Below are 21,658 nucleotides of genomic sequence, written 5' to 3' on the forward strand. Positions count from 1 at the left end.
ACGGAAAAAAAAAAAAAGAAAAAAAAAAGGGAAAGAAAACAATTAAAAAATAAAAATAAAGGAAAGAAACATATATTAAAGATCAAGAAATTGGGAAGCCAAATAAATACACCACAAGTAGAGCAAATAAGATACAGAACACTATTTTGTGGGAATTTTTTAAATGCATGTATCTTTTATAGTAGTCTTTAAAGTGACAGTCGGTGCCTATTATAAATTGCTTATTTTTAGTTAACTCAATGAAATAACACATAGGGTGTCAGTGTTTCTATGGGTAATATACATGTCATTGCTCCTAGTGAATTATCTACTTAGAAATTGGTTCAGGGTGATTATTCTTGGTGGTTTTTGTTTGTTGTTTTGGGGTTTTTTTTTTTGATATTGTTGTATATAGTTTGGTAACATTTGATCCCCTTTTCAAGTCTAGCTGAGTTCTCAGAACTAATTGAAATCAAAGTGTTTTCTTTTTTTTCTAAGTAACTTCAGCACACTTCCAACTGTATACTTTTAATATGATCCATATACAACTGGTCCTACTCTAAAAATATTTTCTAATGCATGTATATTAGGTAAGGTAAAGCTTGCTGATGTGGCAGATAAATTTAGTGGTTTAGCACAATAGGAGTTTCTCTCTCACACGTGTCAGAGTTCAGTGAGGGTGTCCCTGGTTGGGTACCTCTTCTCCAAACAGTAATTCAGGGCCCAGGCTCTCTCTGTCTTGTGATTTCACTGTCATCAGTTTGACACCAAGGCTCACCTTGGGGGCCATATTCACTCCAACCAGCCAATCGCCTGAAGGGGTTTTTCATGGACTGACAGGTTTTGGAAGTAGAATGCATTCTTTTGCCCAATTCTGTTAGCTAGAATTCAGCAACAGGGCCACACCTAACAGGAGGTTGGGAAACATGGTGTAGCTGTGTGTTTGTTAAGGAAGAAGAGAAGGATTTAGTGAGCACATAGTCTCTGTCACCATTGATCCTCTTGGTCACCATATCTTTATTTCACTCTTCCTCCCATACATGGAACATTCTCACCCCCTTCCCATGAGAAATCCTGAACTATTAGAGCCAATAATCACTTACTGAAAATTTCAGTGATCTGTAATTGTAAGTTCAATTTTCTAATTTAGCAGAAACAAAGTGAGGGAGAGGGGAACCTGATTCAAGCTACCGGTTACAAAAATCACAAAATTACAACTACCAAGTTACAAAAATTGCAAAAAATATCACCCCTTCAATAAAATGAGACAATTTCAGCATCAACTATACTTGTAAAATATATCTATCTATTCTTTTTCACAGTCTTTTCTATTATAGCTTATTACAAGATATTGAATATAGTTCCCTGTGCTATACAGTAGGTCCTTGTTGGTTATCTTTTTTATATATAGTAATGTGTATCTGTTAATAATGAATTCCTTATTTATCCTCCCCCCCTTTCCCCTAAGTTTGTTTTCTATGTCTGAGTCTATTTCTGTTTTGTAAATAAGTTCATTTGTATCATTATTTTAGATTCTGCATATAAGTGATATCATATGGTATTTGTCTTTCTCTGTCTGACTTAACTTCACTTAGTATGGTAATCTCCAGATCCATCCATGTTGCTGCAAATAGCATTATTTCATTCTTTTTAATGACTGAGTATTATTCCATCGTATATATGTACCACATCTTCTTTATCTATTCATCTGTCAGTGGACATTTAGGTTGCTTCCATGTCTTGGCTATTATAAACAGCACTGCGATGAACATTGGGGTGCATGTATCCTTTCGAACCATGGTTTTCTCCAGATATATACCCAGGAGTGGGATTGCTGGATCATATGGTAACTCCATTTCTAGTTCTTTAAGGAACCTCCATACTGTTCTCCATAGTGGCTGTATCAATTTACATTCCCATCAACAGTGGAGGAGGATTCCTTTTTCTTCATACCCTCCCCAGCATTTCTTGTTTGTAGACTTTCTGATGATGGCCATTCTGACTTGTATGAGGTGATACCTCTTTGTAGTTTTGATTTGCATTTCTCTAATAATAAGCAGTATTGAGCATCTTTTCATGTGCCTATTGGCCATCTGTTATAAATTCTTTTAAAGAAACTTTCATTCATTTACTAGTCTCCTTTAGCCTGGACCTTAAACTGCCAAATTGCTTTCAGAGACAGAAACCTCATGCCTTATTTCAGCCCCATCCCCACCCTGAAGCCTAGATTTGGAAGAAGAGAACATTAAAAATGCTCTAAAAAGGAGAGAATCACCATGATACCCATTGGAATTTCTGTTCAATAATTTGTGCTTTTGCTATATTTACATAAAGATTAAAAAAATAGATTTAAGATAGTGTCTTCCTTTAGCTTAGAAATAAATGTTATCGTATATTAAATACATTTTTCTTAAAAAAAATTTTTTATTCCACTACTGAAAAGTCAGCACAATAAAGTAACAAATCTATCAGAATGTTGCATTCATTTCTATGTGAGGGAATAAAGCAGTCAAAGGCACCTTCTCACCAGCCCTCCAGGTCAGAAAAGGGAAAGGTACTGTGTCTCACAGATACTGTATTACCCTGAGGCCAAGGCTCCCAGCGGCTGAATTCACACTTCAGTTCTCTGATCCTTGATGATGTGGTGGGTTCAGAAATTTGCTATTCAGTTGTTTCTTAAGGAAACAAATACAGATTAAAGTTAAAATAATAGTTTGTCCATAACAAAGGATACAATGTTTACATGTGAAAAAGAAGTGCTCCAAATTGTCAAAACAGCAATACTTACAGTTTTTATCTCATAGTTACAGGCAAGTAGTCCAGCACAGAAAATGCCTGTATCAGTTATCACTGGGGGGCCAGACATTAAGCTAGATGGTGTAAAGAATTCAAAGTTTAAGAATTAATGAGACCATGAAAATAAAAATAAGTGAAACAGAAGGACAACAAATACATAAATGTTACAGGGAATTTGTGTATTAATTATGATTTTCTAGTATAGACCATGAATTAAGGAGAGATTGAGGTGAGCTGCTAAGCATTATGGAAGAATGTGAACTTGAGAAAGGGGTTGAAGGTTGTAGGTAGGTAGATGGGCATTTCCAACATAGTCAAAAAGCAAACAGACAAAACCCACAGGATCTTGTTTTATTTATTCAACAAAAATCTATTGAGTGACTACTATGTACCCTACACCACGCTGTCACTGAGGACAGAGACAAGTGTTGAAGTCAGAAATTACAGGCCTATTCAATACAGCTTTAGGCTTAAGAAGGCTTGGAATAAGTATTCAAACACTGGCAATGTTATTTTTGTTCTGTATGGCCTTAGAAAAGTTACCTTATCATTTTAGGCTTAAGTTTCCTCATCTCTAAATATATATAAAAAAAAGAAAAAGGCTCCCTCGCAGGGCAGTTGTAAGGAATAAATGAGAAGAATAAATGAGAAGATTTATCTCAGCTATTAAACAGTGCAGGGTGTGTATGTAATAAGAGCTCAGTAAATAAGAATTGCTCTTCCCTGGATTGAAGCTTATATTTAGTGGAATAGTAAGCAATGTATCCAGGTGCTTGGTTGAGAGACAATCTGTGAAAGGGTTTCAATGCCAGTCTGGGAATTTGGGCATGTTCTATAGGTTGTGGAGAGTCTTGCCCAGGGAATATCATGATCACTGTGGTGTATAACAGGTGGACTAGATCAGAGGGGCAAGGTGGCTGGCTGGGTGGCTTTTTTTTCAAGCTTGATGTCCCAGAAAAATGATATTGTGGTCTTCTGTGTTTAGGTAGATGTGGAGACTTCATAAGGAAGTGCATGTTATAAATGTATGGAATATACGACATTACCTGTAGGAGTTTATAAACTGTTGAACATTCCCTTTACCCAGTCCTTCATTATCCTACCCATCCCCTCTTATAGAGAGGTCTCAGATGCCTGGAAGTCTTGAATGTTTTCAGATATTTCATACATTAAATAAAATAATTGGATGTGCAAAGAGGATTGTTGTCTTTGAGCTAATTCCATTAAATCTCTGTGGCAAGAGTTTCTTCAGTTTGATACTCGGATATGTGTGGGAGTACCTTCATTGGTGAGAATATGAAAAGGATGGGCGTTTACTCAACAGATATTAACTGAATGCTTAGTACTTAGATTTTGTGCAAGTTCTTTAGAGGTAAGCTGGACTGAGCTGCTTTGTTCAGCATATTAGATATCACTTGTAGATCCCAAGTCAAACGGGATTTCAGTACCACTGCTGCCTTGTTTATATTGAGCAACTGTGCAAAATGACATGATGTGATTACTGCTCCTGCTTTATGTACTGAACTGTCAACACAGCCAAGCCCATGTACCTTTAATACAAAAGTCAAGGCAAAGGGCAAGGTGTTAGATTTACTCTTTCAAATTCTTACGTCCCTTATGGCCATTGGGGAAATCAATTTGTAACTTAAAGTCTATAAAAATGACACCAAAATCAGTCAAGAGGAGAAAAAAATCCTCTGCTGATTTTGCAAATTCTTTCCTAGTTATTGTGGGCCACGGATGGATTTTTATATGAATAGTGCATGTGAGTGGAAGCGCTATATATGTCTGTTGATATGTAAACTCTTGGAGATAAAAGATTTAAAAATCCTGGACACCCCAGGAATCCCAGAAATCCTGGACACCAGAGAGAGGCTATTGCTGATTACCTGATTTTTGGAAGCATCCTTACTGGCATGGTGTTGGCACAGATTGATTTGAAACCACTTCTAGGGGACTTCCCTGGCGGTCCAGTGGTTAAGACTCAGTGCTTCCACTGCAGGGGTCACGGGTTTGGTCCCTGGTCAGGGTAAGATCCCACATTCCACGTGACGCAGCCAAAAAAACAACAAAAAAAACCACTTCTAGGTATTACATGCTCAAAGTTTGGGGAAGAGAACAATCAGTCTCTTCCTTTCTTGAATTTGTAAAATAGGTCCTTTTTTTCTTGGTGGACATGTGTGCAAAAAAAGCACAGTAACATAAAAATATAAATTTTATACATTTACTGTATGCTAAGTGCTGTGCCTATTACTTTGTATACATTATTTATATAATTTAACATAAATTTTAAGAGATAAGTATCATTTATTATGTATAGTTTACAGAAGAAAAAAGCAAAGCATAGGGATGTTGAGTAGCTTGTTCACTGGCACAAAGCTAGTGAGTAGCTACATAGATTCATGTGCAGGTGAGGTAGCATGGTGGCTCCTGGGTCATGACGGAATATACTGGGGTGTCTGCAGACCGTGCTCAGAGGTGGGCTGAGAGCAGTTCTGTAGGTGTTTGAGAGACAGGCACTTTTCCCCTAGCTCCTGGGCTCTCTAAGATCCTGTCTCCGAGCGCACTTCAAAGTCTACAATTAGGAGTTTCTACTATGCAGCGTTATAATAATAAATATCACATGGTAACATCAAAAGTATCATCTAGCAGATTAAACAAGGAGAGAAAATATGAAATTGCTTGTACAGTCTTGTTACAGGGATAGAAACCTATCGAGGGACATGGTTGGCCTATGCATGTCAACTATAGATGGCCCTGCTGTTGTGTCGATAGGATGTTTTAAATTAAGAACTTCCCTTTTCCTGATCAGATTGGAAAAGATGAAGATGTTGATGGTAGCTGGTATGGGCAAGGATGTGGGGGAACGTGCACTCTCACACTGTGCTGCCAGGAGTGTAAACTGGTATAGCTTTAGAGGTTTCTCATTAAAATTAAAATGGTGCAAAACTTTTATTCAGTACTTCCTTTTCTAGAAAGTTATTGTATAGGTATACTTGCATTTGTGTCCAAAGGAAGGTGTATACAGATGTTGATTGCAGTGGTTTATAATAGAAAAAATGGAAGCAAACTAAATGTTCGTTGAGAGAGAAATGTTAAATTATTATAACTATATAATTGAATACTGGTTAACCTAACCATATCTCTGTCTATATATATGTAAAGGTTTGTGTGTATATGGATGTGAGGAGAGATGGTATGTTCAGAGAAGAGGGTATTGTAGAATAACATGTAAAATATATTCCTTTTTGTGGTGTAAAAAGTATGTGCCCTTGTATGATCTTATAATCTTGGAAAATGCCTGAAATAACAAAATTAGGAGTGGTCCGCTTTGGGTAATGGGGAAGCAGGGAGGGGAGCTTTTAAGTTTTGCATAATATTCTTCTGTATCATTTGAGTATTTTAACTTTATGAAGAGCATGTTGCTTTTTTTTTTTTAATAAAAATGAACATTAGGTTTAAAAAAGTCACTTGATTTTGTTATGATTTTCTCCCTAAGACGATCTGTGTTTCCCACTTGAGTGGTACAATGTGTATATATGCCTGGTTAGGATGACCAAGAGAGCACATCTTTCCTCCTTCTCCTTCCTTCCTTCTTCTAGCCTGTAGGCCTAGAACAATAAGAGGTGAAATAAGAGGTGAGCAAGAATTTGTTGCTGTTGTGACTGGGAATTTCCTGGAGGGAAGAGGAAACTTCATACTGTGTGTTGAAAGGTAGTTCAGTTGGAGCAAACTATGTGGAAACAAAGATTGTGATGCCAGCATATAACCTCTAGCATGTAGATTGACTAATTAGAAATGAGGGAATAATTTAACTTAAATTGAACTAAAGTTTAACTTTATTTGATCTATGAGAAGAGATTTGCCGAGCACAATAGTACTGTTATAAAGATAGCCAAAGGCTTGTTTTATCTGCTCTATAGAACTGTTAACAATTAAGTGAGCTAATTATTGGTATGCAAAGGTACTAGTAATTATAAATCAACCTTATCTTTTAATTAAAACTGGCCCAGAACTGTATGCTGGCATGATAAAGTATTATGCACTATTGCAGATGATTTTTAAGAAGAGTTTTTAACTGATAGGGGAAAACATGTTTATGAGATGTGTTAAAAACCCTGTGGCATTCTCAGATTTGCTCGTAGACGCAGCTGAGGTAGAATGAGATGGTTAGACTTTTGCTAGCTCATCTTCTTATACAAAACATTAGTCAAGCAGCAATGCATGTGAGAAAGGCTTGAAGATTTTATAGACATTCAAATCTATTATTTTTAAAAGGAGCTAAGTATACCAATTAATAGCAAATTCTGCCCTTAATATATTTCCATTTAGGAATATTACAAATTTTTATAGGATTTTAATAGATCTCATTCCTAATCTTGGTCTGGGCTGACCACATAGTTCCATGATTCGTTTATATATTCTCTCAGTCAGACATAGTTCATCATTGGACATTAATCAGTTGCCTTTCTGAGGGATGATTTGCAAACAAAATACCTTGGAGATAGGAAGTTAAGGTAGGCAAAGAACTTGCCCTCAAAAAACATACAGTCTAAAGACAGAGAGGATATGAATTTAAGGAGAAGTAGAGGCTTGGGTGGCCTTTATAATATAATTACTTAGATTTTTCTAAGTTTGCAGTTAGAAAATAGTTTAAATTCATTGGTTAGTTAATCTCTGCAATGTTGTTAATATAGTAAATAACCTAGGAACTAAAGCATTTAATTAGAATGATTTTCCCATGAATGCGAGATTGTGATGCTTTTCACATGCACGTGCTGTTTTCTCTGCAAAGATTTCCTGATACTCAGAGTGGTTAGTGATCCCAGGGATGAGTTACCTTATCTCTATGAGCCTCAGTGTCCTAATCTGTAAAATATTTAGACTAATACCTAATGGCATATTAGTCCACACATGTAACACGGAGGATGGAGCCTGGAGCCTGGCACATGATGGATGCTTCAGAGGTACATGTGAATTCTCGTGCATTCCCTCTCTGTGAGTTGTGCAGGGCAGAAGGTTACTCCCCAAGAGCCTTTGTCTGAAGTCTGTCCTAATTAGTGTCTGAGTAAGAGAAGCCAGGTCTATGTCAGTGATTGGGTTTATTCCCCATTGGTCCAAACAGCTTAGCAGGAAGCGTAGAGGGTCTATCTATACTTCTAAAACAAGCTTCTTTGGGTTTTGTGTTGTTGTTGTTGTTTCTGTTTTTTGTTGGTGGTGGTGGCGGTGGTCATTCCACATAAAATATATAGATACTTTTGGAATTTCTACAGGTTAATATCTTTGCTTTAGGTCGGATAGGATTATGCTTTCAGTGGTGAGAAGCAGAGAAGTAAAGGGTAGAAATGAAACAGCTGTGGTTGTTCTAAGTTTTGTACCCAGGGTTGCTCTGAATTGATTTCTTTCATAATGTCTCCTCTTTCCTTACATGTACCAGTTGTACAATGAATTTTTATTACTGTAGTTGTAGCTTCCCCACAGCAAGTTTTCCCAAAAGTTCCCTGTGGTTCGTTCGAGAGCACAGTCTTTGAAAAGTCACTTGGTTTCTCTGAACATTTGTTTACCCATCAGTGTATGTACTTTCATATCTACTTGTTATGAAAGACCAACAAATCTTAAGGCAGTCATCCTGTATCTTGATAACTGCTGTTGTAATCTGTGTGTCTGTTTGTGTGTGTGTGTGTGTGTGTGTTGACAGTCTTTTACTTTCTCCACTTTTTTTTGTGTGTGTGTGTGAGAATGAAACAAACTTCTTCATTAGAAATAGAACCTAAGTGTAGATTCTTCGGGAATGTGCAATGCATGGAATTAATTGGATGAGCATACAAAAGCTGGTGTCAGATCCTTACTTGCACTAGTGATTTTTTTTTAATGGATCAGAGACTGAAGTAAGCATAAGGATAAAGATTGGGTCAGCAAGACAGGAGGGGCTTCCCTGGTGGCGCAGTGGTTGAGAGTCCGCCTGCCGATGCAGGGGACACGGGTTCGTGCCCCGGTCTGGGAGGATCCCACATGCCGCAGAGCGGCTGGGCTCGTGAGCCATGCTCGCTGAGCCTGCGCGTCCCCTGCATCGGCAGGCGGACTATCAACCACTGTGCCACCAGGGAAGCCCTTGCTTACTTTTACTATCCTTAAAGAATCTGGGAGAAGATGAACAGGTGGTGCTGAGAATGAGAAAGCACAGTAAATGCATTGGACTTGACTTTGCAGGGCTGGTGGACTGTGCCGATCTAATTCAGGTGCACATCAATAGGTCCTGGATCCTGAATACTTATTTGATTTTGGGTCACCCAAGTGGTGAGTGATGGATAATCTCATAATATATCCTTCTATTTACTAAATTCTCTATTTACTGCCTTGCCAGGTACATTCTATCTGTAACATCACCAGATAAATAAATGTCTTTTTTTACCCCACTTGAGGAATGCGTAAAATCATTCGATTCCTTGATGGAATGAACTGCTTGTTTTAAAACTTTTCAGTAGTGAGCATTTTTGGTCATATAAGTAAGCCATTATACTATTTTGTGTTTTGTTATGTTTAATTCGATCAAATAAGCTTCAGAGTTGCTAAAAATATCTTTTAGGACAAATTGACTCCTTTATGTTTTTGATAGATATGTATAAATTTAGGACCATTTTCTTCATTGAGGTTTACCTGCCATGTTAAGATAAATTTAAAAAAAGAAATGATCAGATTTACTTGGCCATGTAGAAATATTTAAAGACTCAGAGGAATCCAGATTCCTTTCAAAGCCTTGGAATCCTGGAGAGCTACTCTTCTTCCTGTGACTATCTTTTGAGGAGGGAAATTCAATGAGACCAGAAGTATTTACATCACTATTATGTGTGGCCTGATAGGTTAGCAATATTTATCACACAACCCCCCTAATAGTTGTTTTCTTTCCTATTCTCTGCTATGACTTCAACTTAATCATCTCTGAAATCTTAGTACCAAATTATATTTAGGTGTGGAAAGAAAAACAAATGAACGTTTATTTAACACACACTCAAAGTGCCTGTTTTATGCTTGTCTGAGTCTGGTAAAATATGGTCCATATAAAAAAGAAACAAGAAAGCTGAGGATGATAGGCAAAAGAGAGTACAGGGCATGAATCATGTAGATGTTGTGGATTTCATCATTCAGTGTGCTTAAAAATGGCCTGTGGGGCTTGTCAAACATGCAGATCTCCATGCCCCCATTGATTCTGGTTCTGTATGAAGTGGCTCAGGAATTTGTACTTTCACAAACACATTGGGTGATTATGATGCAGGTGGTACAGGAGACACTGAGAGGGTAATCTTAAACTGTGCTTTATGTTGACCACTGTGAGATAATCTTTAAATTATTACCTGGGGCCAGACATTTGAGCAAAAGTTATATCTAAGGATTACTCAGCAGCTAGTTCAGCTATAGCAATCCCACATGAGTGAGTGTGTATGGCAAGATACAAGAATATAGAAGTGAAAAATGACCTCTTATTGCTAAAGGACAATGGTAAGTTTGACATTTCGTTTGTAAGTTTCAGAAAGAAAAACTGATCTGTAGAAATGCAATATTATAGTATTTATCTCATAGGGAGGATTAAACATGATAGTGATTGTAAAATACTTCATATAGTATTTCACATAATGTCTAATACTAAGTTTAATAAACACGATATATTCTTCTCGTTATCATTATTATTTAGGCTATGCATTTCCTATTCTCTGTTTTATTTTTAGTAAAGTAAGTTGACCTAAGAGCTTGTTGGTCATCTTGTGGTTTGAAGAGCTAGGTTTTTTCTGCATCAAAAGAAAATAGCAGTTACTGACTCCATTATTCTTTTGAAAAATGACAAAAGTATTTTGATTAAAACAGGAGTTGGAGTAGAAAAAATGCTTACATGCTTTTACTTATAGGGTTCCAAGTTGTAGAGGGATGTGGTAATAGAAGATCAGTTTCCATGCAATTTAAAAGAGAACCTTAGATAGTCTGAATGGTGAATGACTGGGATAATGCCTTTGTTCTCAGGAAGATCACAAGCTCTTTCTTGCTCTATAAAGTAGGAGTATTAAAAAAAAAAGGCATATTACATTAATTTTAATGGAAATGAATCCAATTTCTGAAGCATCTGGGTCCTCAGGTAAGGGCAGTCTTGTCAACCCCCTGTGACTAAATTAGCATGATGGAAGTAAACACTAGAGCCTCTATGAACTGCTTGCTTCTATTCTAGCAGCTTAATTCACAGAGGACTGAAAGGCCAAACCTTTAAAGAGTACTTCTATCCTATAATTAGAAAATCCAATATGCCAGAATTTGGGGGGAGATGAAAGGCCTCTCTAGAAGAACTATTAGTCTTTTATTTACTCTAACTGCCTAATCTTGGGATTTAGACGTTTAGCTGGGGTCAAATCTTATTTTACACAAGAGAGAAATTCCTAGGGATTTATGCTTTCTTCTTTTTGGTAAAAATTTTCAGAATTCGTTAGGCAACAAAGAGAACACGTGGTCTAGGACGTCTGCCACTCACTACTGGTTTTAGTGGGGAGCATATAGCCACTCCGCCCCCTTCCTTTATATCCAATAGGACATGTTTTCAGAAATTAATCTGACCTTAGAATGTCTGTTATGGATTCCCATGTGAGGTATTGCAACTCACATTTCTCACTAAGTGTAGTACTTAACAGAGTGTAAGTTTCTTTCTGTTGATAGAAATGGGGTCAGGTCATGGCCCACACACCTTAGGGAATTATATCCAGGTTAAATTCCTATTCAGATGAACTGAATTTGAAGTACATTGGAAATGATGTCCCTTTCTAAGAAAGATGGATGATAAGGATCTCCCCTTCTGTTGTGTAATGTAAAATCTATTATATTCTACTGAGAGAGAGATGATTTCCAACATGGTAGTTCCAACAAAGCAATCTCCTACAACGACGAACACCAGCATCCCACACACATTAATGCCATATGGTGAGTCCTGCTGCTATGGCCAGGTGAGCCACTAAAATTTACTTCCTATTCTGGGAGGCAGATTTGATTAGGAAGTCTCGTTATGATTTTAAAATTTTGTTTACACAGGATGCTTATGGAAAAAAAATTCCCCAAATGGGAATATATGTTGGTGATGTTTAATTGGTATGACAAGTAAAGCACTTCTGGATCACTACAAATCACAGCTGTCTTCAGCTAAGTCAGCATCCTGCCCCTTCGGAAAAAGTGTAGAGTCTGGTTTCCTTACTGCCTTGCCTCCTTCAGGACAATTTTGTTTTATGGTCTCAGTATTTACTAAGTAGATGCCATTAAAAACTGACTTGTTCAAAATTATCTAAACTGATCAAATTCACCAAAAATTAGCAGATTCTCCATTTTATTTCACATAATATGCATTGGGATTTGGTTCTTAATAAAGCAAAGCAACGTCAAGAACAAAAACCAGGAATATGGGGCACTCTCTTTGCCTGCAGCTTTGAATGTGGTGTACATTTTGCTATTTTGCTGGACAAATAAATGTTTGATGTCGAATAACTCCCTTTAGAATCATGAATGGTGATGGCCCCTGCCTTTCCCTTTCCCTCTTGATGATAGGCTCATCCTATCACTTCTTTTAGGCTCAGTCTAACTAGTCCAGTCCAGGCCCTCACTTTGGAACTAACAATGCATGGTTAGCTGGCACACTGCATTTCACATCAAATTGTTCTCTGTTTCAAGTGTGTTCGCTTCTTCTCCTAAACTGGGTTATCAATTCCTTGAAAGCAGGGGAAATGCTGGGATTAAGAACTAAGGAAAATCAAGGTTCAATATTTTCTGGAAGTTCTCCTTTATCTAGTTCATCATTCTAATGTATGAAATTTCTATTAATAAAAGTTTAAACTGTCCTCTTAAAATACTTTTAAACAAAAGTTAATTTTTAGAATCTAGGCTCCACGGCAGCTGCAGTGTCACTGAGGGAATAAAATAGGTTAATTACCTTGACTTCCTAGAAGTAATTCCTTTGAAATAAGAAAGCAGCCTTTGCCTGTCAGGGTTTCAGAGTGAAGGATGAAGGCGTTTTTAACAGCAGCTTGGAATAGCAAGGACAAAGGGATGATGACTCTGATATAGTTATGGATGCTATAATATTTATGTCTTGTATTTATTTGGGAAATATTCTTAGAAACTGAATAAATCTTATAAAATTGCTATTTCCTCTTCATGCATATTTTCATCTTATAATTTGCCTACTCTTAAGTGATTATTTCTTTAAATACTATCTTCTAATACCAGTAACATAATGTCTAAAAAGAAAAGGTGCCTACAGTCTTACAGAGTGAGAGAAATTATATTTTGTTTTTATACTCCTTTTGATTTTATTTATTTCCAGCATTATTGACATATAATTGACACATAACATTATGTAAGCTTAAGGTATACATGTTGATTTGATACACGTAAATGTTGCAAAATGATTACCATCATAGGTTAGTTACCACCTCTACCCCCATCACATAGTTACCATCTCTTTTTCCTCATTTCACTATAAATTGCCTGGGTGTGTAACCTACTCTATACAGAAGCTTTTATATTAAACTACTATGAGAAACATATTATTATGTTTATACTACCTAAAATAAAACATATTGAATTTACATACCCACTTTCTGTAATATTCTCCACTCTGTTTTATTTTAAGCTGTAAATATGTATAACACATGCATAAGAATTCCTCCTTGCAAGTCTTATCAATATAACTGCAATAATACACTGTAAATCATATATTACCCATTGCTACATTTGCCATGTGTAGGTTTATTGCACTCTTTCTACAGTGTGGCTATATGATAAAAATCTTATCTAGAGGAAAATGAATTCCAAAAATTACCAAACTGAATAATTCTTATACTGAGTTTAAGATCATATCTTGGTTTAATATAAAACATTTTCTGTTAGCAAAGGCAGGTTAGTTAGAAGCATTTTTGTTCCAAACTATCCTTTCCATTGTGGTACAAAAATACAATCTCCCGGGGGCTTCCCTGGTGGCGCAGTGGTTGAGAGTCCGCCTGCCGATGCAGAGGACACGGGTTCGTGCCCCGGTCCGCGAAGATCCCGCGTGCCGCGGAGCGGCTGGGACCGTGAGCCATGGCCGCTGAGCCTGCACGTCCGGAGCCTGTGCTCCGCAACGGGAGAGGCCACAACAGTGAGAGGCCCGTGTATCGCAAAAAAAAAAAAAAAAAAATACAATCTCCCTGTTAGCTTAAGGAACTTAAGGCAACAAAAAATGAAACCTCATAAAAGTCAATTAGGATAACCCTATGTGGTGCTTCCATATGACTAAAAACTAAGCCTTAGTGTGCTAGTCCCAGAGGCAGAGGAGGCAAGAGCTAAATTCTAAAAACCCAGTGACATTTGGGGTCCGGGTTTAGTAACTTTAAGAATATTTATAATATCGTTTGGGTCTTTTTTAAGTTGAGTATTTGTGTGTGGCAATAGCTGGGTCTCCTAATGCATGAATGACACTGAATCCTGTCTATGTGTGTGAAAACTTGGGTGTTCAGTGTGCTGATTGCTTTTCATACCTTCTGGTATTTCTCCTCATGGCTTAGATTTTTAATGCCTCTCTTATCCGTGTCCTTTACCTTTTGATGATTTCAATTTCTATGTTAAAAGCCATTTGATTCCTCCATCACCTGGCTTTATGCCTTCTTTGATAGCACAGCTACTTGGCAGCAGCCCAGACACTAAGTACAATGAGTATTGCTTTGCTTCAGAGATCTCTTCTTGGTCCTCTTTCTTTCCCTGTTATACCATCCTCACAGCCTACCACCACTGAGACCAGCCTGCCTGTCACATCTACATCACTGGCTGCCTGCCAGCTCATCACACTCCTCCCTCTCTTTTACCTCTAGTCTTCATTATATTAGAAATTTATTTTTTCTACCCACATTTCCCTTGGTCTGCCTCATTGTTTCCCAAATGCACTGATAACGCCTGCAACTGTTTCAGCTTATGTTCTCTGCTCTTCTGCTCCTCAACTGCCAGGCTTGATGGGAGAGAAGCATAGAATTGTACAGGCCGAGCCTATTACAGGTTCACACAAATGCAGTTTGGCTATCATTGCAGCTCTGCAAGACATTTACTTCTCTTCTATGCAATCCTAACCTTACTCTCCCAGAGGCTACTTGTGACCTTTTTTCTCTTCTTTGAATCCCAATCCTGCCTTCCCTCACTTCCAAATTCATGGCTAAGATCATTACAGTCTGGCAGGAGCTGCTCTGCATCTTCCGTCATGTTTACCTCCATCGGTTGCGTCCTTCCTCCCAGTCCTCTTCTCCCTAAACTCCCTGTCCCCATGGTATTTGGCCCACCTGCCATTCTCTTAATGACTGCTTCAAGGCTCTCGGTCTCTCATCCAATCCCAGTAGCCCCAGCTGCTCCTCTTCTACTTTTAAGCAAGATTAGCCCTCAGTATCTGAAAACAAAACAGCCAAATGTGTTTTTCTTGGCCTCGCTCTCTAATCTTAGTACTCAAACATGGCTTTGTTCCTTCTGTTGAGCTGTTAGAATGTGTGGTCCTCACCTGATGGCTGCATCACCTTCATCAGCAGCATCTCTTAATGTTCTCGGACTCTGACTTCTAAACTTGCTTTATCCAGATTCTGCCCAATAAATAGTCCTGCCCTGTTTTCCTCCTGTTACCTGATAGCTCCTTTTTAACCTTTAGACTTTAAATATAAATATATTTTTAAAAAAGTTTATCCTTGATACTTTTCCCTCCTGGTTCTTTGCTTGGCATTCCCCAGTTCCAACTATCAACTGTATTTTCATGATGCCCCAAGATATGTCTCCACACAAATCTCTCTCTAGAATTACAACTCTATTTTCAAAGGCCTACTGGACATTCCAACTTAATTTTCCTATGCTTGCTTCCATTTAGCTTGTCTAAAAGTTAATCAGTTATCTTTTTCCAAAGCCTTTCCCCTTTGACATTTTTTTCCAAATGGCTTTTCATTCCAAATTTATTTTATTTTAATTTTTGAGGGAAGAAATATAATACTGGCGGAATCATACTCTTTTGACTTGGTGCCAAAATAATCATATGCAGACTCAGTTATCACTTCTGTAGATTATGAAATATTTTCCTTCATAGGAAGTACATTGTATTGCAGATGATTATTGTGATCTGGTTTATCTTGGAGTACAGTGAATGTAGAATGATTTTATTTTTAGCAATTTATAATGTAATGCACTGCCCAGATCATGTCAGTTATTTGCTGATCAAATTCATTGTATTTTTACAAGTAAAAACTCACAAGTAAGAACAGTAATTTCCGGAAATAAATTGGTCTTCCTAGGTAGTACATCTAAAAACAAATTAAAAGTTGACTCATGCTGTCCTCCAGCTGTTTCAATATCATTCTTACCTTGAATGAAGGTAGAAAAAAAACATTTGGACAATTTGTGACATGCTTGTCTCCAAAGCTCGTTTACAGGCAGGTAGTAATCTGTCTCTCCCCTCAGCACCCCATGGAATTTTCCATAAAGAACCCAGACACCTCCATCAGTGCACAGCCATGGACCTACCTTCTCCCAAATGTAGGGAGATACTTGCCAACTGCGTTTTAAGGAATAGCATTTTTGCAAAGTATAACTTGTTTCTTTCATCACCACCAAATGTAAGATTCTAAGGTAAATATACTGCCTTTCCATATATGTTCCATAGGAGGGGAAAAAGTTTTCCTCTTTTCTCTTAGGGTTCCTGGCTAGATCTGAATATTAAACTGGCAAAGACAGATTAACAGGAGAAAAGCATGCACATTTATTTAATGTAAGTTTTATGTGACATGGGAGCCTTCATAAGGAAATAGAGACCCAAAGAAACAATTAGCCCTGAGTATTTTTATGCTAGGTTTGATGAAGAGTGGTCAGACGTGGAGAGATATGATAGGTCAAAGAGTATGAGGTAAGTGTAGTAATCTGGGGAAAAATTAGCAAGACCTGTTTGTTCGGATTCTTCTGGGCATCCTTTGTCTCCAGAGATAAGGATGCTCCTTTCCTGGTATAGAGGAGCATCCTTATCTATACCATCCTCATCTGTACCTCTCACATGTGAGGTTCTGTAGTCATAACCTGTTTCAGGGGAGAAGTTGTAGGGAAAGGTCAGAGTGACCTTCCTGCTTCTACTGTTTTCTTAAACTCCCTCAGCTTACAGTATTCAACATACTAAGGTGACATATTTTGAGATAGTATGTACTGAACCCCATCATTTACAGTTTACCTCCTGCATTCTTTGTTTCTCTAGCTGTCCTTATTTTTCTGTAATTAGGAAAACTTACTTATAAGACTCTACCAAGGGGGCTTCCCTGGTGGCGCAGTGGTTGAGAGTCCGCCTGCCAGTGCAGGGGACACGGGTTCATGCCCCGGTCCGGGAAGATCCCACATGCCATGGAGCGGCTGGGCCCATGAGCCATGGCCGCTGAGCCTGCGCGTCCGGAGCCTGTGCTCCATGGCGGGAGAGGCCACAGCAGTGAGAGGCCTGGGTACCGCAAAAAAAAAAAAAAAAAAGACTCTACCAAGGAAAATGGGTGTTTGGAACAGGAAAGTCCTTTTAAACTGTTCCAAAGTATTTGTATGGAAATTTGAAGAATCTGGGGCAAAGTTAAATTGTGATGCATAAGAAAGTGGTAGCAGTATTAGGGGCAGAGAAGGAAGATCAGGGAAAAATGATAAATATATTGCCCCGGTATATTCCCCCAGTATGGGAAACCCCAGTAGGAGGCTGGGTGAAGGGACTGGAGGAAAAGGAACGTGTGAAATGAGGATTTAGGAAGTGGGCTATAGGGAATAAGACACAATGCCTTTCTCCAGTTATACTATAATATGTTCAGGGAAGTCAACTTTGATCACTAATCCTTTTCAGTATAAGTAGATTCTTTCTGGAAATGCAAAGATTCCTACACACTGATGGCACTCCTAAAGACTGCATGGTGGTGGTTGCATAGGGTGGTGTTACACAACTCACATAGCAGAAAGCAGTTGTGATGCCATTATTTTCTATTCATATTCATCATCAACATATATTCAGGGCACGGGTTGATGCTCGAGGCACTATGGAAAATGCAGTTATGAGACAAGGCACTTACAAGTCTAGTTATGAAGAGAGAACAACAATTATAAAGGCAATTGGGTATCATTGACAAGTGGGTGGTCCAGTCAAAAGGTGTTCAGATGAGGAAGACATGGTTTGCAGAAAAACCATGTCTACCAGCTGTTCCTTCCTTCCCACATCTATGTGACTTTCTACTTTGTCACGAATTAATATTTTGTAAATACCTTTGCCCTTTAGATACCTCTGTTTTCCATGTATGATGTCCTTGCGAAACTTTACACCATCTTTAGTTTTTGTGTTTCTTATGCTGCACCCTGATTCAATCCGCTTTAGTTCAATGAGAAGAACCTACTTAGCTATTCTGTTTGGGGAGTTCTTTTACGTACATCACATTCAGTAAATCTGGGCTACAATGAGAAAGCTTTGATTGTTCCTCTCTGAGACTTCACAACTAAAGGTATGACTTGTTATTTGGTGGCAAATGTCCTTTAAGCATAACAATGATGAAACTCTTAAGGACTTGTAGTCTATTTTTTTTTTTAACACATTCATCTCACAGGAATGAGGTCATCCCTGTTCCCGTCCGTCTCTCTCCCAACAAGTATCTGTGTAGCTAAATTCTTCTGATACTTTTTTTTTTTTTTTTTGCGGTACGCGGGCCTCTCACTGTTGTGGCTTCTCCCTGTTGCGGAGCACAGGCTCTGGATGTACAGTCTGCGGATGCACAGGCTCCAGACTCACAGGCCCAGCGGCCACGGCTCACGGGCCCAGCCGCTCCACGGCACGTGGGATCCTCCCGGACCGGGGCACGAACCCGTGTCCCCTACATTGGCAGGCGGACTCTCGACCACTGCGCCACCAGGGAAGCCCCTCTTCTGATACTTTTAAGACTTAGTCCAGAAGCAGCTTCCTCAAAAAAGCCTTCTATGATGCCATACTATTCTCATTTTGATGTTAGAAGCTGCCACGTTATGCAGTTCCAGGGGACGCCATTTACTTCCAGTCTACGTGAGTGCCACCTCCCGGATTTATGCAGCTCACAGCCTGAGCAGCAGTACACAGCAGCCTTGGGTGCTTCTCCCATAGTACCCTATGCCTCAACTATTACATTATCGTTCCTTTCTATTTATGATTCTGTCCCCTAACACACTGTAAGTATTTTAGAGACAGAAACTGTAACTTAATTCTCCACCCATAGTAATTACAGAGTAAAGGTTTATTTTATTAGTGAAAAGGAAAGAAAGAAGTTGAATGGAACCTCTTTGTAAAATTCATACCTTAATGATGTCTCTAAAGACCTATGCTTAACTCACACTGTTGTTACATATCCTGACTCATAGGTGTAGCAGTCCAGACTTTCTCCCCAATTCTGACTCCTGATCCAAAATACCAGGGTTTCCATTTTCTAAGAGCCTTGTACCCTTCTGACCCCATCTATTCCCCGTCCCTTTCTCTATCTGCTGTAATCTTGTTCATTGGCCATTATCACCTTATTCCCCTGACTCATTAACTTTATGGAACAAGTACTGGAGAATCTTTTGAAAACTCTACCAACTCCAGTTTCTCCTCCAGGTCTTTCCCCCTCTTACTTCTGTTGTGCATCTCTCCCCTCCTCCTCCACACTTGCCACCAAAAGTTAGAAATTCAGCAATAAAGGTTGAAATTAGATTTTTATATCACTGTATATTTTTCTTCTCTGCCTTCCTCCCCAATTGGGAGGAAGGCAGAGAAGAAAAATCCATAGGTTTAGTAATATCAATTAGATATCAAATCTGTTTGTCTAACAGAATAACTGATTAGGGTGCATGCCTCTTAAATAGGTTAAAAATATTTTTTTATTTTTAGAAATAGGTTTTAGGTGACTTTCCTAATCCACCCTTGATCAGTATGCGTGGCCTCATTCTGCACATCATTTGTCTGTTGCATATAAACAACATTCACCTACATACTCTCCCCTTTCAAGTCTGCGTTTCCAATTTTCTCTTACATAGAAGAGATCTGGGGGGTCCTGTTTCCAGCCACTGGTGAACATGAAGAGCAAGCCTTGCAAACTGGGGACTTTGACCTGCAGATGTGCTTTATTTAGAAAGCATACTACTTGGAAAAATTGTTTTTTATTTAACAAATGAAATTGGAAGAGTTCACATAAGAATTCAACTTTACAAGTTTTCTTTAAAACTTGTTTTGAAATCCAACAGATGATCCGCTTTACGACATGGTAAAAATCAGTGGGGCTTAGTAGCAATTACTTCATTTATACAGATATCCACTCCCCATAGACCACAGTCGTCACCACTCTTCATTGTCTCCCTAATGTGGAGGTCCAATGCATCTCTGCTCTTCCACTGTATTCTCTTATTGTGGAGAAATACTTCCTTGTATCCCTGGTTTTGTCAATTATAGGGAAATGAAAAATGACTGGCGAGGGCAGTTTATTTCATGCAAAAAGTGGAAGTAGCTTATTTCCTTGTGCCAGTGACACATATTTTTATATATCAAATGCAAAAAAAAAATGTGTTTGTGGAACTTTAACCAGGCATCTTCACTCATTTAAGTTACTTTCTTGTTCTTGTATACATATTCTGTGACCCTTGAAAAATAAAAAGAACGATATTATTAAAATAATGACAACATTCCAGGAAGTAACTCATTGCCAATGGCATAGGAGAATCCATGTAGAAAGAAGGTCAGGGTTAAAGAAAGGTGTTGGAGATGTTGAAGTGGCAAACAACAGTGAAGCAAGGCTCTGACTTAAACTCTTGCAACTCTAGATCCCCGTGTAATACCCACTGCTGTCTCATCCTCTCCACACAGGTGGAATATGGGGCCTGGATTGGGAGAGGACAGATAGCGTAGGACCTGTCTTAATTTACCCTCTGGATACTTAGAAATCCAAGTGAGTGAAAACTAGACCACAGGGAAGACAGCACGTAAGTTTTATTTTCAGAATCATTGTAGTCTGTATGCCATTTGGAAGCAGAAGTGTCTTGGTGGCTTCAAAGCCATATAAACAACACCAATAAATAGTATACAGTGATGGGTGGTAGCTGATAATTTGGTTTGCTTTGCCCATTAAAATACCATTTTTGGCAATCTATTTTTGTATTCTCTGTAAGATGATAACAATATTTTTTCTTCTAAATGAGGTATGTCATAGTGCACTTATTTTTAGCTTCAACAAAAACAATTCCATAGCAGTCTGTTTGTCATGGTATTGTGCAGCTGTTGGTGCGATAACCATGTACCTAATAAAAAGTATTGTTTTATTTCCTCCATTCTCCCACATCCTGCCCTCCACTTACCCCTTCTAATTTCTCAATTTTTTCTTCTGCAGAGTGAAGCTAGAATGTTGTTAGAGTTTTAAAAAAATTATGCTGTCATGATTCCCTCCATAATTAGCTTATTGGGAAAGTTTGGGTAAATATCTCATAGCTCAGCAGGGAAAACATTAAAAAAACAAAAACAAAAAACTCTTACTCAACTCAACTTGTGCAAGGGGTGAAGTTACTAGGGAGTTTTAATTGAAACCTCAACCATGAGCGTATAGTTCTCAGAATTCTGAAAACTGCTAATTAGGTTCAAAATTAACTTCTGCATGGAGTAGAAGACTATATTGAATTTAGGAATGTATTGTCACTATGTGGAAAAGTGATATCTATAAATAATCCAAAATGAAATGTGTCATGAGAGAAAGAAGTGTGTGTATGTTTTTTGTTTTTTGTTTGTTTGTTTTATTTTTTTGGCGGGGGGCAGGAGATAATTGGTTCTTTCATTGGTTTTATGGACAAAGGAGGTATTATTCTGGTAAGTTCACTC

Source organism: Aethalodelphis obliquidens, unplaced genomic scaffold (assembly GCF_003676395.1).
Source record: "Aethalodelphis obliquidens isolate GAN/ISIS:26980383/991018 unplaced genomic scaffold, ASM367639v1 scaffold7, whole genome shotgun sequence".
In the NCBI taxonomy this organism is placed as follows: domain Eukaryota; kingdom Metazoa; phylum Chordata; class Mammalia; order Artiodactyla; family Delphinidae; genus Aethalodelphis; species Aethalodelphis obliquidens.